General features: G+C 40.6%; 1 pseudogene; it reads right to left on the reverse strand.

The window, feature by feature from the left end:
* The window catches only part of LOC108708863, a 42,641-nt pseudogene that overhangs the window by 8,290 nt on the left and 16,671 nt on the right, over positions 1–17,680 (reverse strand).

Here is a 17,680-nt window from a genome sequence, read left to right on the forward strand (position 1 = left end):
GACAGTATACCTTTAACAATTCCATGCTTCCTACTTTGTGGCAACAGTTTTGGGAAGGACCTTTTCAGCACAATAATACCCCATGCACGAAGTGACATCCATACAAAACAGAGAAGGGAGTGGAAGAACTTGACTGGCCTGGACAGAACCCGGACATTCACCCAAATGAGCCCCTTTCGGACTGATCACCCAACATCCAGGTTCAGCCTCACTGACGCTCCTGTTTCACAAATTGCTGTGATATGCGAATCACTGGCTGGCATTGCAGGGGCTACTTACTGTTCACAGGGTTCCCAAGGTCTCCATTATGCACTGATATCCTACCTGAACATTACAAGGCATGTGAATGCTTACATCCCTTTAAAAGAAAAGAAATCTGTCGCCTGTTAATAGTAGGTATATTTTTACTGATGAATGAATGAGAAACCAACGAAGGGGTTTATTGTAAAATGGATAATGAACAGCTTTTAATCACTTTTAAATCCCCCTAAGTTCTGATTTATTGGCAATCCAAAAGTGATTCGCTGGGCATCGTAATGAGTTATTGACCATTTTACTTTTAAACATCTCTGAATTCTGAAACCTTGGACTTCAGGTGGAGATGAAAAAGAAATCACTGAGCGAACACAACCTTGAATTACTGAAGGGCTCTTGATTTTACTCTACGCTCTCGCCCAAGGCAATATTTTTAAGGAGGGAAATAAGACATTGCAGTCATTAGAGAATGTCTAATTTATTAAGCATTTTAAGCCTACAGTCCCTTCCAGACTAAAAGCTCAAGGATGCCAGATGAGCCTGGCAATGTGGCAGAACCCCATTCCAAGCTTGTAAATCTTTCATTAATTAAAAATGCATGGCGTTTCATTTCATAATTCTGCTTTTGCATCAGAGATCTCATCAATTCTTTATTAGATGCTGTTTATTGTTTTCATTACAGGGATACGGAGCAGTTTGCACCACGGGACCCTTGGAGGATTAGAAGTTTTCTTGTTCTGACTCATCTGTCTATTTAAGGTATCACTGTAACCATTAATGCATAATTAACTGATTATGTCCATCTAATGTCGACATATTACTTTCTATTATTTAAAAAAATTGCTCTGGTCCCATTTGCTGCTAATGTTATTTCTCCAAAAATAAACTCACCACTGTTTCCATCGGCTCCCGGATGGAACGTTAGGCCAGAGACAGGAATAGAATAGTAGCATGGAATATCTGCATATCTTAGTCAATTTGTTTATGCAGGTATGGGATCTGTAATGCGGAAACCCGTTATCTAGAAAGCTCCAAATTATGGAAACGCCGCACCCCCATAGACTCCATTTGATCCAAATAATGCAAATTTTTAAAAATGATTTCCTTTTTCTCTTTAATAATAAAGCAGTACCGTGTACATGGTCCAAACTAAGATATAATTCATCCTTATTGGAAGCGAAACAAGACCAATGTTTTTTTTTAATGTTTACATGATTTTCTTGTAGACTTAAAGGGATACTGTCATGGGAAAAAACATTTTTTCAAAATGAATCAGTTAATAGTGCTGCTCCAGCAGAATTCTGCACTGAAATCCATTTCTCAAAAGAGCAAACAGATTTTTTTATATTAAATTTTGAAATCTGACATGGGGCTAGACATATTGTCAATTTCCCAGCTACCCCAAGTCATGTGACTTGTGCTCTGATAAACTTCAATCACTCTTTACTGCTGTACTGCAAGTTGGAGTGATATCACCCCCCTCCCTTTTCCCCCCAGCAGCCAAACAAAAGAACAATGGGAAGGTAACCAGATAACAGCTCCCTAACACAAGATAACAGCTGCCTGGTAGATCTAAGAACAACACTCAATAGTAAAAACCCATGTCCCACTGAGACACATTCAGTTACATTGAGAAGGAAAAACAGCAGCCTGCCAGAAAGAATTTCTCTCCTAAAGTGCAGGCACAAGTCACATGACCAGGGGCAGCTGGGAAATTGACAAAATGTCTAGCCCCATGTCAGATTTCAAAATTGAATATAAAAAAATCTGTTTGCTCTTTTGAGAAATGGATTTCACTGCAGAATTCTGCTGGAGTAGCACTATTAACTGATGCGTTTTGAAAAAAACATGTTTTCCGATGACAGGATCCCTTTAAGTGCTAAGAACTATAAACAGTATAAAGACGATATATTACCTGGCATCTCAGTGGCTCTTATCAGATTCACCATTTACTCCTCTTTGAAAGCATTTTCCAAAACACAACCAAGCATCATGGCACATGAACGCCAGTATGCCTGGAAGAGAAGAAATATTTATCATATAATTCATCCGAGCCATTGGCCCATACAAGGTTATCACCATGATAACGATGAGATACCATCTACCAATCCGCAACCATTATGGCAACATCTATTCATTAATAAAGACTGATAAGTCTCTCTACACAGCATAAACTTTATGGAGCACTTAAAAAATAAAGTCAACTAACAGGATATATTTCCCATTTAAATCCTACAGTGTGTGTTGGTCTTGAGGCCTGAGTTGACCAAGTAATCCAATTGAAGGCTGTTACACGAGCTTGTGCATTTAATAAAGCCTACTTTTATACCAGGGATCAGGTTCATTTCAGAGAGCACGTGGATAGCTCCTGCAGGAGGGATTATCTCTTTGCTAGAATTTTCATTGTGGTTATAGATGGCATGGCCGGCATTGTCAGGGAAAGTTTGCTTACTACTGAAAACAAGGCAATATCAAGGAATCTACAGGGAACAATAACACACAGTGTTAAAGGGAACTAGAGCTAAAAGTACTGTACAAAGTACTCTTCTACAGAAAGAACATTCCCAAATACACAGCAGGGTAAGTTGTTACCCCACAGCCATCAAGGTTTACCTGACTGCATACCCCATAATCAAGGTTAAAGGGGATCTGTCACCCAGACATAAAAATCTGTATAATAAAAGTTATTTTTAAATTAAACATGAAATCCAAATTCTTTTTTTTATTAAAACATCCATACCGGTTATAAACTTGTTTAAAAGTCTCAGCTGTCAATCATATATTGCCTGCCCCACCTCTTTGCCTTAGGCATAGAATAAATTACTTTCACTTTCGATTCTGGACTTCCTAGATGTCATTGCACTCCCCATATTCTCCCTCCCTTCTCACAATCTAATTGTGTAGCCAGTGCATGGGCATCAGACAGTGGCGTAACTACCGGGGGGAGCAGGGGGTGCGATTGGGCCAGGGCCCGCACCCCCTCAGGGCCCCCCCGGCAGCTCAGGCGACACGATTCCCGGCCGTTTCCGGGTGTACGGAGGGGGGCGGGGGCCCTGCAGCGCGTCCAGCACCAGGGCCCGCCCCCTCTAGTTACGTCACTGGCATCAGATGCCCCATTCTGGCACATAAACAATATTTTGGCATAATGCAAAGCTTGCCTTAATAACAGTGTTAACAAAATGGCTGCTCCCTACTTGCTGTGATTGTGAATTCCAAGACAAAAAAAAAATAAGATTTAAATCATTTTTGCAAGTGCAAGTGAAGTTTATTTTGCTTGAGTAACATCATAAAATAGGATTTGGAATTATTTCTTAAGGTGACAGGTCCCCTTTAATATCAGTAAAGCTGTGCCTAGGAAATACAAGCCTTATTTAAGAAACACAGCTACATATAACATTTCGTTTGCAAATCAGAGGCAAAATATACAATGTATTATTAGGTCCAACTCTTGAACTTGCAAAGAAGGAAAACCAAAGAGTCCCCCAGGTAAAATGCCGACAACCTCAAGATGCTGCCCTTGAGCTCTGTAGGCATGACACATGCAAGATGCCCTGCAAATTGTATAAGTTTGATTAATATCTGTAGGAATCATAGTATTACAGTATGAACACATCTTCTTTGGCTTGCCCTGTCGAAAATGATACTTGACCTGTACTACTGAATACTATTTAATTCTATTTATACTGAAGATGCATCTGTTATTCTATACATGTTTTGTGTTTGTCCAAAAAATCTCTGTGAAGTACTAAAAAGTAGAAAAATCCATAGAAATACTATGGAAAGCAACAATTTCAATGGTCATATAGGAACCGAACACCACCAAGCAAATGGACAGCATAAACAAGCCTGGTGCCCTTGAAAAAGCCTTAGGTATATGTTTCTCAAATCCTAAAATCCATATTTCATTTCGAAACCTTTTATTATTCTTGGAGGTTAGTCAACCAAAGCAATCAGGATGTTTACAGTGACAATACAAATGGAGCAAGTTCCAGTTGGAAAGGCTGGTAAATGAATTCAGCAAATCTTCTGCCAAATTAATTTACTGGCATTCCTGTCCCATACCTCAGGGGAAACAGAGAGAGACAGACTACATCTGGTACTGTATTGGTTTATTTAGACTGAAGTGTGTGTAGTCAGAGAATCCAGTGATTTGCAGTGTGCATGCAGGTAGCATTTAATCACACAGCTAACAAGGTCGCCTTCCTTACCTGATTGCGTTGTTGCAATCAGTTGCCGTAAGGTTGGCCTGGATCAGGCCTGGACTGGGCGCGACTGTGCCATTAAGTATTGTGGTGCAATCAAGCATCCTTTCAAACTGCTTTCAAGCTGTCAATGGTAACCTGGCAATTGTTGGGCCACCAGTTGACCAAACCTATGTTTTTAAGTCTAAAGCTAAATGTACAGCATAGGATTCACTCGTTTGGCAAGCAAATAGATCTTTATCTTATTTCTCGCGTATCATGCCAAATCAACATGATCCAATAATCCCCCCACCTCCCCACTGGAAATGCAGACCCAATGGGAGAGAGCTGTATTAATGCACCTAAGTGGTTTTGCCGATGGGATTTTTTAACCTGCCTGATAGCAGGCTGCTTGGAGGGCAGCATACTGGAGCTAAGAAGCTGCTGACTCAGTCTGTATGGGTCGGATCGGCAACTTTTATTGCCTGAGGTTTCCAATCGACCATCCAAACAAAAAATTTAAGCTGGCCATAGAAGTGCAGATTTTAGCCTCGTATCCGAAGAATGATCGCAGGTCGCAATCTTCCAACCTGCAACTAACCATTCAGATTAAAGGAGAAGGAAAGGTTAAAACTAAGTAAGCCTTATCAGAAAGGTCCATCTAAATATACCAGTAAATCCCCGAAGTAATGCTGCTCTGAGTCCCCTGTCAAAAGAAACACTGCATTTCTTTCCTTCTATTGTGTACTCATGGGCTTCTGTATCAGACTTCCTGCCTTCAGCTTAAACCTCATTGCCCTGGGCAAGAGCATGCTCAGTTTGCTCCTCTTCCCCCGCCCCCTCCCTTCTCTACTGTAATCTGAGCCCAGAGCAGGGAGAGACTCAGGCAGGAAGTGATGTCACACCATGTTAATACTGCAGCTCCTATCCTAAACAAACAGAGAGTTTCTAGAGCTGTTTACTCAGGTATGGTAAAACATTCTACAGAATAAATATAGCATTCTAGCTTGCACTATTGCAGCTAATCTATTGACAATAAAATGCCTCTGTAGCTTTCCTTCTCCTTTAAATAAAGTAGTAAAAGAACAAATCAGATGATGTTCCACCTGTGACAGCAATTGTACGAGTTATGTCTGACAAATAGTAGTGACAGTCACCCATTGATATCATCAGATAGGCAATGGAGATGTTATCGTTAGCCGACAGCAATCTTCTAATCTGCCCAATCGATTGCCATGGTCGAAAAGTGTCGGGAAAAACTACACACGGTTCGAAAATCGGATGAAACTAATTTTTGTGAGACTTTATCTTTGCATCTATGGCCAGTCTTTGAACCATTGTCAAAGAGAACCGAAATGCTTTGATGTAGGCGTGTATACTTCTAACTATACAAAGTTGAAACAGGGCCAGTACTCAACTGGACGCTGGTTGGTGTGTCCCACTAATAAGCACTGTATTGGCATTCGGCCTGGGTGGGAAGAAGGTGGAGTGGTGGTTGCAAGACTTTACCTACAGGCTGATGCATTCAAGGAGCAGCCCGTGGTCCAAGGCTAGCATTCACAATCCGACTGGATATCCATGTTCCTTGTCCTTTAAAATAGTCTCATGCTTTTTTCAAATAGTCCCACGCATTTTTAAATACATATTTATAGATATCACAACATCCGAAGCAGTTTTAATTCGCTGGAAATGTCCCTTAATGCAAGCAACTGGCGGCAATAATAATATCCAGTGCACATATATATATATGTAAAATGGCAATTATGATAGATTAGCCTCTACAAGTGTGCAGATACGGTCGGTCACATAAGAAAGTCGACTGCAAGAGCTTGGATCGTGTGTTTTAATCTGAACGTCGCCTAACTCTTCTGCATGGCTTGGAAGTGCATGTTTTATTCATGGTGACAATGCATTACATTACTGGCACTTAGCCGTGTGATATTGCTATCTTCTCCTTTCATAGACATGAATGTGAGATAATGTTATATGCATAAAAATACCCTGTTTGCATTTCGCCGTTTGCCAGAGATCAATTAAGCCTCTGGTTCATCTGCTCTCAGTAGATTTTGATACATCTCCAACAAAACAATTGATTTGGTCTGAAAAGCCTTTTTTTCCCCCCTTGAGGCTGATTGCAGAGAATGGAGGTAATGCCGCCGAGTGTGAGACTTTCAATTATTTTTTTTTTTTCTGATCTTCAAAAAAATAAAAGCGAAAGCGTTAAACGTCATTGGCTGGAGCAACCAACCAAACGCCAATCTAATCCCAAACACTGGAGCTATGAATGTGGGAAATGGGGACCCCTGTTGTTCTTAACTGCTCTATACAAATCAAGGGCTCGCACGATTCCAATTTTATTAAAAAAAATTAAAAATAAAAAAAAATCAATATCCAATTATGAAGCAGCTGTTTCTTCTTTTCAGCAAACGTTCACATACCGCGGCTTTCAGCGATGCCTTTGCAGGATCAACTAAAGGACAAATAATGCACAAAATAAAAGGGATAGTACCATCCCAAAATTGCTTTTTTTAAAAAAATATATATTTTTTTCTAATTAAATAGAATCACACTTCACAATACTACATATTTTGACATTGCTGATATTTTTCTTTACTATGCATTACTAGTCACTTTGCTTATTAATCCTGTTCAAGGCCACTGCGCACACTGCATGTAAATTAAAAAATTTTATTGCAGCAGCCAAAACCTACCCAAGATCACGTAACTGACATGCATGGGAAGGCATACATGATATTTAGGCATACTAACACAGGTTTCCGCCTTCAAAATCCTGCAGTGTTATAAACAATGGGTTTCAGATGGAGTCGTTGAATGTTCTGTTAGGTCAACTTCACATGGGGCTGCTTTGGACACTTTAAGTAGCAAAAAAAAATGGCACTAACAAATAGCCTGTACCAGTGCCTGTAGGTCAAAAGGTTTATTGGGAAGCTGTTTCATCACAATTAAAAAAGACATGGTGCTGATAGTTCCTAAATCATCCATTGCATAAAAAAGAAGCACTAATATACGCAATGAGCACTCATAAACGCTCATATATGACCTCTGCAGTGCTTTTTGTACACTGTAGGAATTTAATCAAATGACAGAAGTGCCAATACCCAGCTTTTTCAAAGGAAGAGAGCAACACCCAGGGAAATTTCAAGCAGGTACTCGCCTTTTTTTTTTAATTAAAAGTAGGGTTCTTTCTTCTGCAACCAGAGCAGACTGGTCCACTGGAAGTCTGGATAACTAAGGAACCTGCTCTTTGTATACTACCACGGGTGATACTAGGAGGTATGATCCGAATAAATGGGGTATTACACTCATTGGTTTTTCCTTTTCTTATCCTCAGCTCTCTTAAATAAACAAGCTAGTCCTTCCTCTTCTTGGTTCCCACCTACTGGACACAGAGCTCACAGCTTCTGCCACAGTTGATGACTCGTCAGCCCCAATCTGAACTGGCTTTCCAGCTTCAGTGAACACAGCTCTTTTCTCTAATTCTCCACATTTGACAACATTCTCAGAAAAATAAAACTTTCTCCCAGCTTTTGTGGCAACTCTTCCCTCCCCAACTATTCTTATTAAGATGGAGTGAAGGCAGTGTCTGTATAAGAAGGGCATGGGAGATTCTCTGGCGTCCTTACCTCTCAACGCATCTCTTCCCGGCTGAGGGGGCAGGCACGTCCAGCGCTGATGCACGCATCTCGAAGCGATTCTGGCGTCGGTTCGCCTGCCGTCTGATGATGTGCATCATGATGCTCGCATTTCGAAGCAGCGTCATGACATAATCTTTCGGCACGGAATTAGATTTTTTTCGCCAAATTCCTTTTTGACAGTGCCCAAGCTGGCTTCTGTTTACAGATCCTGCCGAAGCGTTTCTACTGTTTTGAATTCCTGTTTTTTTTACTTCGATTCTTGCCACCTGCCTTGACCCTTTTTCCTGTTCTTCGACTGCGATTTGCCTTAACCTTGCCGGTACCTCGTTTCTGGACTTGTTACTATTTACGCACTAACTCCTTGTTGGTTCCGCAGCAGAAAGCCCAGGGCCCAAAAAGGGCGTCGGTGAATACCAGGAATCCACAGGGGTGCCCTGTGCAACTGAGTGTACTCACTGCTTCTAATGTTCCTAATAGATGAGTATGTTACAGTTTGGCTCTGACCGGGGGGGGGGGTGCCAGCTTCTGAGAGTTCAGCAAGAAGGGCAGGGTTTGGCATTAAAACGGAATCAGCGTAAAGGTAGAAATGACTGCGTACTTGGGAACATGAGAGTTTTATCAACATGAACTGTATGATGTACAACACGTAAATCCTTCCAAGAAGCCATGTTATCCAGCTCACAGCAGAAAAAAATAAGCAATGATAACATCACTGGCCACTTTACAGTCAAAAAACTGCCTGCTGCATTAAAACCTGCAGCACGACGGCTGCTCCCTGTACTCACAGAGAAAGAACAGCCATGGCCTGCGCCCACGGAGATGATTTACACTGCACCGTCCCATTGATCTTTGTGCATTTGTCTGCTCTATTGATCAAGGCAAAGCGTGAAAATGGCGTGCAGCAGCTTTGGATGCTCTCCTCTTGGCTCTATTGATGTTTCTCCGGCAGCCTTCATGACCTTCAGCAGAATCACTTTCGTTCTATTTCCAAAATGCTCTTTTAATGCTCTTAACAGGCTGCTTCAATTTTCATCGAAGTACCGGAAAGCTTTGACTTCAATTTCAGGCAAGTGATGCAAAAATTCAAATTTGGAATTCTAAAGTAAGTTGCTCCCTAGATTACTGTACCGGTGGCTTGAGAAATTAACCTCATTAACCCCATTGTGACTATTATTTCTAAATGGGGGTCACGGGGGGTGCTCAGAGTGGAAAACCAGTACAGGAGCTTAATGTAATGCTGCAGAACTGATCGTGGGTAACCAAGCCTAGAGGACCACAGCAGGGCATTAAGATGGAACCAATGGAAAGCGTGCCCTTTTACGTCAAACTGCACTTAAACGTAACTGCTAACTTGTTGCTATGGTTTAGTGGACCAAGACAGTTTGCCTCTGATGCCTCACAAACCCCAAAGATTTGTACCAGTAGTCAGAAATGGTTTATTTTACTTCTGGAGCATTTACACAAGGAACATAAATATGATGTGCTGGAACAAACAAAAAGGGCATTAACCCTGGATCTTCTAGTCTGAAAATATTCTTTATTCGCTGATGTACCCAGTGCACTATGCATTGCAAAACATTGGCTCCACTGACAACTCCTCCAATGCTACAGAATGCTGCAATGCAATTGGTCAGAAAGGTAGGAGGGACTGGTAAACCAATCAGATGTACAGGCAAATATATAGCACACCCAAACTCAGCACACTTGTAATCCTCTACCCATATAGTTTAAACTTTGCACCATACCCAAAAGGAATACCCACAGTGCATTGTTGCAATCTCATTGGTCATATAGGATAAAGAGATTGCAGATTGCAACAAAGCGATTTCCAAAATCTGCTGATAAATATTTTCTCCTTTGACATAAAGGGGGTTATTTATTGAAGTCCGAATGCCAAAAACTCAAAACAGAGTTGTTTTTTTACTATAAAATCCGAATTTTTAGTGGGAAAAAATTATTATATACCAAGGCTGCAAAAAGTCAGAATCTGAAAATCCGCCATCTCATACCTGCCAGGGTATATAAGTCAATGGTAGAGGTCCCTATCCTATGCTGGAATTCCAAGTATTTTGGACAAAAATCCGAAAAAATTCTGGCAAAAATCGAGCAAAGAGAGAAAAAAAACCCTAAAAAAACGTAGAAAGCAGATTTTCGCTCGATTTTATCGAGTTTTTCTCAGATCCAATAAAATCAAGCTTATAATAAATAAGGTCAAATTGTGGATTCTAGTTTGGTCTGACTTTTTTTTATTTAAATAGTCAGAAAAAATTGGATTTTGATACATAACCCCCATAATGTTAATGAGTAATTTTGCAATATTATGAAAATAGTGGAATCTGCTGAGTAGTTCTACAATAGTATGGAATGGTGAAATCTGATTGGTCAGATTAGATATGTGTCCAATGCTCGGGCATAGACTATGGAATGCAGATTGGTTAGATATAGAGCGAGCCAATGTTTTGTGGACTGAAAGAAGTCGTTTACCTTCAAGACCTGAAAATGAGTTGCATTCCATGTCCAAGAATTATTTGCAGTAACATGAAATAACACAAGACGGGGGCCTGAAATATGAATGCCCATTGCATTCGAGATTTATTATACCCTGATTAAAAAAAAATGTAAAATATTTTTTAATATCCTTGTGGATGAGAGGATGGTCCCTGAGAAGTCCAGATGCATCTGGTGATACCATGTCCAAACTTACATTGTTTTTTTATTGGTTTGGGCCTTCTTTATGCGTATTGGTGTATTGGCTTTATGGTGTATACTGTATATTAGCAGCATGGAGCAATAGTTGTGTAGAGCTTCAGGCGCCACTGTCCTGAAACTACCCAAGATACTGGAGGGCAGCCATGAAACTGCTCCCCATACTAAGACAAGGTTTTTGGGATTCATATACACGACCCAAAGAAAATAATTATAATTAATTATGCACCTTATTTCATTACTATTGTGTGTGTCTCTAAAGGAGATCACAGAGACCCACCATAAACATCTAGGTCCTGTCCCCTAGGTTAAGAATCACTGGTCCAAATCTTACCCAAAATATCCACTTACCTTATTTACTTCTTCTGGGTCTTTGTCTTTGAAAGTAAGAAACTGGATATTGCATGATTTAGTCAAATCCCAGACTTCCCCGTCGACAAGAGCCAAGACTGACTTTGTACAGTACCACTCGCTTAGATCTACAAAAAAACAAAATTGGGACCATCATTGCCTGTTGTACCTCTTCCCCAAAATGTATTCACAGGGTAAATGACTGCTCCGGTGATAGATACCCATACAAGCTTTCCCTCTGGATATTTTCATTTACTCAGCCTGTGTTCTATCCTCTCCATGTCATCCTCTTTGTCTATAAATAAGGCATCTGATGTTGTCTCCTTTATTGAGTTCCCCATTGATGACAATTACACCCAGTCGAACAAGTTGTAAATCAGACCGTTAAAGGGAAAGCGTCACCGGAAAACAAGCGATTGTTAAAAATTGATTTCCTCCGAGGGTGTCATGAATCAGGCAAGAAGTACAGCACAGAGAGGCAGGGAAAGCTCCACTAACGCTGCCTTCCCAGCCAAAGGCATTGTATTCCTAGCAGATCCTGGAACTAATAAATATCATTTTTATGATCATGTTAAATAGGGTCTATCTCACCCTTCTGCAGTCCTCTGGGCAACTCTGAGGTGATTCCAAAGTGGTGAGATAATTATATTTCTTCAAAATAAGCCCTTCTGTCTAATCCATAATAACCAATCATAATTCGGATTTGTAATTGCATCTGCATTACAATTATGAAGCTATTTGCTGGCTGATTGCTGTAGGTTAAAGGGGTGGTTCACATTTAAAGTGATACTGACACTAAAAAACTACTTTTTCTAAATATGAATGTACTTTAAAAAAGTTACCTATAGGTCATGTTGACCTTTTTTTCGCTGATTTTGTAAGTAATACTTGAAATTCCTGCCTGTCCCATCTCAGCCTGTCAGTTAGAGATTCTAACACTTAGGGGAAGGCCAGACATGGCGTTTTTGCAGCATTTTTAGGTTGCGTATTTAAAAAAGAACAGCCGGGCGTAAATACGCCACTGAAACCACATGCGACCTTCAACATGCGTTTTTCAGCACATAGGATTCTTTTCCCAACATGCACTTCTCTTTGTTCTCATTGAGAATTTGGACGCCATATTTAAAATACGCTGTGTATTTATGTAAAGTGTGGTTTCAAATGTGCAGATCCCATAGAGTCTACTGATGGTAGTTTCTTGACGTATTGGCGTTTCTGATAAAAAACGCCAATACTGGCGTCCTGTGGCGGATTTCAGCTTGCGTCTGTGTGAATTGCCATAGGGCGTTTTCCATTAGTTTCAGTGGTAATGCAGTTTATGCCTATTTACGCCTGGCTGTTCTTTTTTAAAAACGAAACGTAAAAACGCAGCAAAAACACCACATCTGGCCTTGCCCTAACGCTGCACAAATATGGCAGCCCCCTCATAGAGGAACATGGGGGTTCAAATGGGTAATGTAAAATCATCAAGCAGATACTTCTATGGCAAAATTATAAATAGCATGCAAAGACAATGTTATGATAATTGAGATACTGGTGTCAGTATCTCTTCAGGGCTGGGACACACTGGGCGATTTGGGGAGATGTAGTCGCCTGGCGACTAATCGCTGCGACTTTCCACGACCAATCTACCCCGAATGCCTCCCCTCGCTCTGCGCCTGGCTAAAATGAAAAATCGCCTGCGCTAATCACACGCGGCGATTCGTTTTCCGAAGTCGCCCGAAGTTTCCTCGTGAGGCAACTTCGGGCGACTTCGGAAAACAAATCGCCGTGTGTGATTAGCGCCGGCGACTTTTCATTTTATCCAGGTGCAGAGTGAGGGGAGGCATTCGGGGAGAAAAGTCGCTGCGATTAGTCGCCACGCGACTAAATCTCCCCAAATCGCCCAGTGTGTCCCAGCCCTTAAGTTAACTTTCAAAGCAAGTGGTATTTGTTTTCTCCAGGCACATATATTCCTTTATTAGGCATCCGATTAGGCAGCAGGTCCTTATTAAATGGGTGCAAATCAAGAAGCAATGCAGCACAGCACCCAACACAGTAAGGGCTCTTACACACGGGTGTTTTTTCCTGTGCTCCCTTGCGTTGCGCTTTCTTCCGTTCAGCCGCAGGGGAGCGCAGGAGTAGACACACTCAGTTATTGTGAAGGGGGCTGTACTCACACAAACGCCAAACGCAGGTGGGACGCAGCGTGTTGCATGTTACATGCGTTCAGCGCATACATGCATCTGTGTGAGTATGCGTTTAAATTCCCTTAAAGCTTTTCTCCTCTTTATCCAAAGTATGAGACATTTTTACATAAACTCGCAGCCTGTATATAAACTGAAGCAGCTGCCAGCCAATCAGAAATGCGTGTGTCTGCTCACCTTGCATCCAATAATGGCAGGCAGGTAAGTCTCCATTAGCACCATCATCATCCGAAATAAAGGTTAATTCTCCTAGTAAATCTCCTGTTCATTAACAGATAGCTTATCCTGAATGGTATCAAGCAGCCCAACACTCACTAATACAGATAGAGAGAAAGACTAAAACACTCCCACTCCATAAACATTATAAATTCAGCCATATAAAATCGTCCAGCAGTAATAAAATGGGCAGATATCAGCTCTCCCTCAATTCCTACGCGGCTGGCGTGATTCCCAGAAGTAAAACATAAACACAACAAGAGGAGACACCTCTATAGAATGTCGTACGATAGAGACATCTCTGAGATATAGATATACAAGTATGGGATCTCTTATCCAGAATACTCGGGACCTGGGGCTTGCAGGATAACAGATCTTTCTATAGTTTGGATCTTCATAAGTCTACTAGAAAATCATATAAACATTAAATAAACCCAATAGGCTGGTTTTGCTTCCAATAAGGATTAATTATATCTTAGTTGGGATTAAGTACAAACTACTGTTTTATTATTACAGAGAAAACATTTTAAAAATTTGTAGTATTTGAATAATATGGAGTCTATGGGAGACAGTCTTTCCGTAATTCGGAGCTCTTTCCATTTTATTCAAAGTTCTGAAACCCAAAAAACAAAAGTTTTCCTAATGAAAGTAAAGGTAATTCTAAGCAACTTCATTTATTAGAGGACATGTCAAGCCTAATAATGCTTAGCATGTACAGGCAAGGGGATCAATTATCCCGAAACATATTATCCAAAAAGCTCCAAGTTAACGAAAGCTCTCCCATAGACTCCATATTATCCAAAAATCCAAATTTTAAAAAATTATTTCCTTTTTCTCTAAACTGAACAGTACCTTGTACGTGATCCAAACTAAGATATAATTAATCCTTATTGGAGGCAAAACCAGCCTATTGGGTTTATTTAATGTTTACATGATTTTCTAGTAGACTTAAGGTATGAAGATCCAAATTACAGAAAGATCCATTATCCAGAAAATCCCAGGTCCTGAGCATTCTAGACAACAGGTCCCATAGCTGTATTTAGTTAGAGTTTACCCAAACCACATCATATTCAAACGCACAAGTGGATTAAAGGGGTGGCTCACCTTTAAAATTAACTTTTAGTATGTTATAGAATAGACAATTCTAAGATTCTTTTCAGTTGGTCTTCCTTATTTATTTTTTAGAGTTTTTTAAATATTTGTCTTCTTCTAAATCTATAAAAACGAATCGCATCTAAATATAAACAAATCTACTGTAAGATTAAGGTCACACTGGGAGATTCGGGGAGATTAAGTTGCCTGGCGACTAATGGCCTCTTGTTTGGGGTGACTAATCTCCCCAAACTGCTTCCCCCTGTCTTCCGCCTGCTAGAATGAAAAATTGCAGGAAACTTCGAGCGACTTCGGAAAACGGATCGCCTCGAGTGCCATGCCGCAGGCGATTTTTCATCCTAGCAGGCGGAAGCAGTTCGGGGAGATTAGTCACCCCATAGAAGAGGAGATTAGTCGCCGGGCGACTTTAACTCCACCCGAATCTCCCAGTGTGACCTTACCCTAAGGCTACAAATGTATTGTTAGAGCTACTATTTATTACCCATCATTAAAGGGGTATGCCCTCTCCTATTCATTCATTTTCCAGTCTCTTATTCAAATCAATGCATGGTTGCTAGGGTTATTTGGACCCTAGGAACCAAATTGCTGAAACTGCAATGCTGCTGAACACACAGCTACATAAATGAAAAACCACCTACGCACAAGATTCAATGTGACGCCATAGAAAATATAATGAACCACAAACCTTAATAAAAAGAGATTAGAATTCATATGAGTGTTCTTTGACCTGTATAAAGGCATTTAGCCTGCAACTGTGTGTGTGTGTGTGTGTGTATATATATATATATATATATATATAGTCACGGAACTCCAAATCTTTCATTCGTTTCAGGCCCCCTTCAGTCTGCCATTCAAACCACTCCCTGGTTGGTAGGGTTAGTGACCCTAGCAACTAGGTTATCAGTTGAAATGTCAAACCTAAAAGCTATGAAACAACAAAATACAAAGCTAAATCAAAATATTACAATCTACATCATGCTGAAAGCTAATTTTAAGGTATAGATTCCCCCCCTGAAATTTCCAGGCGCTGATTTAATTACATCTTCCTTTAATGAAATCTGAAAAGCGTCAGCCTCATCCGACTGTTTGTTTTGACAGGCCAAATAATAGGAACTAAAGCAGCAGGATTTTAAATGTTATTATTAAAAAGGGAAAAAAAATTACCAGCTGAATAAAGACACAAGTCTAATTTGTAATTAGACCTTTTTGCTGATGGTTATAATGAGGGGCGTTGGGCCCTTCAAACGAACGCTGGAATCGAGAGCAAATTCATACACGGAAGGAAGGGGTGCCAAACGGTAATGAAGCTCACATCTGGGGAGGGAGAAACATCAATGGTTGAGATCTCAGCATAAAAACCCCTCCGGGCTAAATAGCAGAAAGGGGATTTTAATAGACCTTTATACATCACGAAAACAATGAGAAATAGAGAGAGAGAGCGGGACTGCAGCTCTCTCTCCACAACAGCAGGAATCCACAACAATTAAAAACATATATAAATGTTGCTGCACGTGTGCAATGCACTTAGCCTTGTCATTATCATGTACTTAAAAGTACAGGTACGGACCTATTATCCAGAATGCTCGGGACCTGGGGTTTTCCGGATAACAGATCCTTCTGTAATTTGGCTCCTCATACCTTAACTATGAAGATATGTAACCAGTGTATGCTGTGTTTAAATACGTTAAGTGAGCTTACCGATGTGCACGGTGGGCCCGGTGGGACCTTCAGCAAGGGGAGCAAACGCTGGAGAAAAGAGGCTGGCACAAGCCTAGATCCACAAAGTAGTAAAGCCGGAGTCAGATTGTAAAAGGTTAAAAATGCTTACATTTTATTCTCCATAATTAAGAACCAAGGCCTAACGCGTTTCGTGTCTACCAGGGACAATTTAGCCTATGACTAAGTGTCCCTGGTAGACATGAAAAGCGTTAGGCCTTCGTTCTTAATTATGGAGAATAAAATGTAAACATTTTTTACCTTTTACAATCTGACTCCGGCTTTACTACTTCGTGGGTCCAGGCTCGTGCCAACCTCTTTTTTCCGTTGTTTCCTCATACCTTAGGTCTACTAAAAAAGCATTTAAATATTAAATAAGCCCAACAGGATTGTTTAAACTCCAATAAGGAATCGTTACATGTTAGCTTGGAACAAGTACAAGGTTCTGTTTTATTATTACAGAGAAAAAGGAAATAATTTTGCAAAATTTGCATTATTTGGATAAAATGGAGTGTAATGGGAGACAACCTAGCCGTAAATTCAGAGCTTTCTGGATAATGGGTTTCCGGATAACGGATTCCATACATGAACCAGCATATTCCACAGTGCCGCACAGTAGAAGGATGTTCATATCTCTTCAGGATGCAACTGTTACAACACAAAGGAGCATAAGAGGTAAAAAGTACTTGCACCCCCAGGAATGCTAAGCTCTGCACCCCATGCCGTATTGAAAATCTTGTGCGAGGATCAGCCCAAAGCCCAGGGGAGTTCTGTTCGTAGGACAGAGTAGAGACCCTAGAGAAGCAATGGAGTCTATATAGCCAGTATGTCTAGTGTTAAACAGTGCACAGAGTTAATCTATTCACCAGTCTTTATCTATACCATCTGAATTATGTTCCCAGGCCAGTGGCTCAGCATACACAAGATCTGGGCGAGTGTATGGCTGAGACATTTGTATGTGCATGATGCACCAGCTGGTAAGGGAGATGGAAAATAATACGGAATCAAGAGAACACACAAGTGGAGCGAGCTGAGAAACCAAGTTAAAGGAAAACTATACCCCCCCAAACAATGTAGGTCTCTATAAAAAGATATTGCCTAAAAAAGCTCATATGTTAAACCCTGCTTCATGTAAATAAACCATTTTCATCATAATATACTTTTCTATTAGTATGTGCCATTGGGTAATTATAAATAGAAAATTGCCATTTTAAAAAATAAGGGCCGCCCCCAAGGATCGTATGATTCACAGTGCACACAAACTATACATGTTAGGTCACATGAGCCAATTAACAGAGAG

This window comes from Xenopus laevis, chromosome 2S (assembly GCF_017654675.1).
Source record: "Xenopus laevis strain J_2021 chromosome 2S, Xenopus_laevis_v10.1, whole genome shotgun sequence".
Taxonomy (NCBI): Eukaryota; Metazoa; Chordata; class Amphibia; order Anura; family Pipidae; genus Xenopus; species Xenopus laevis.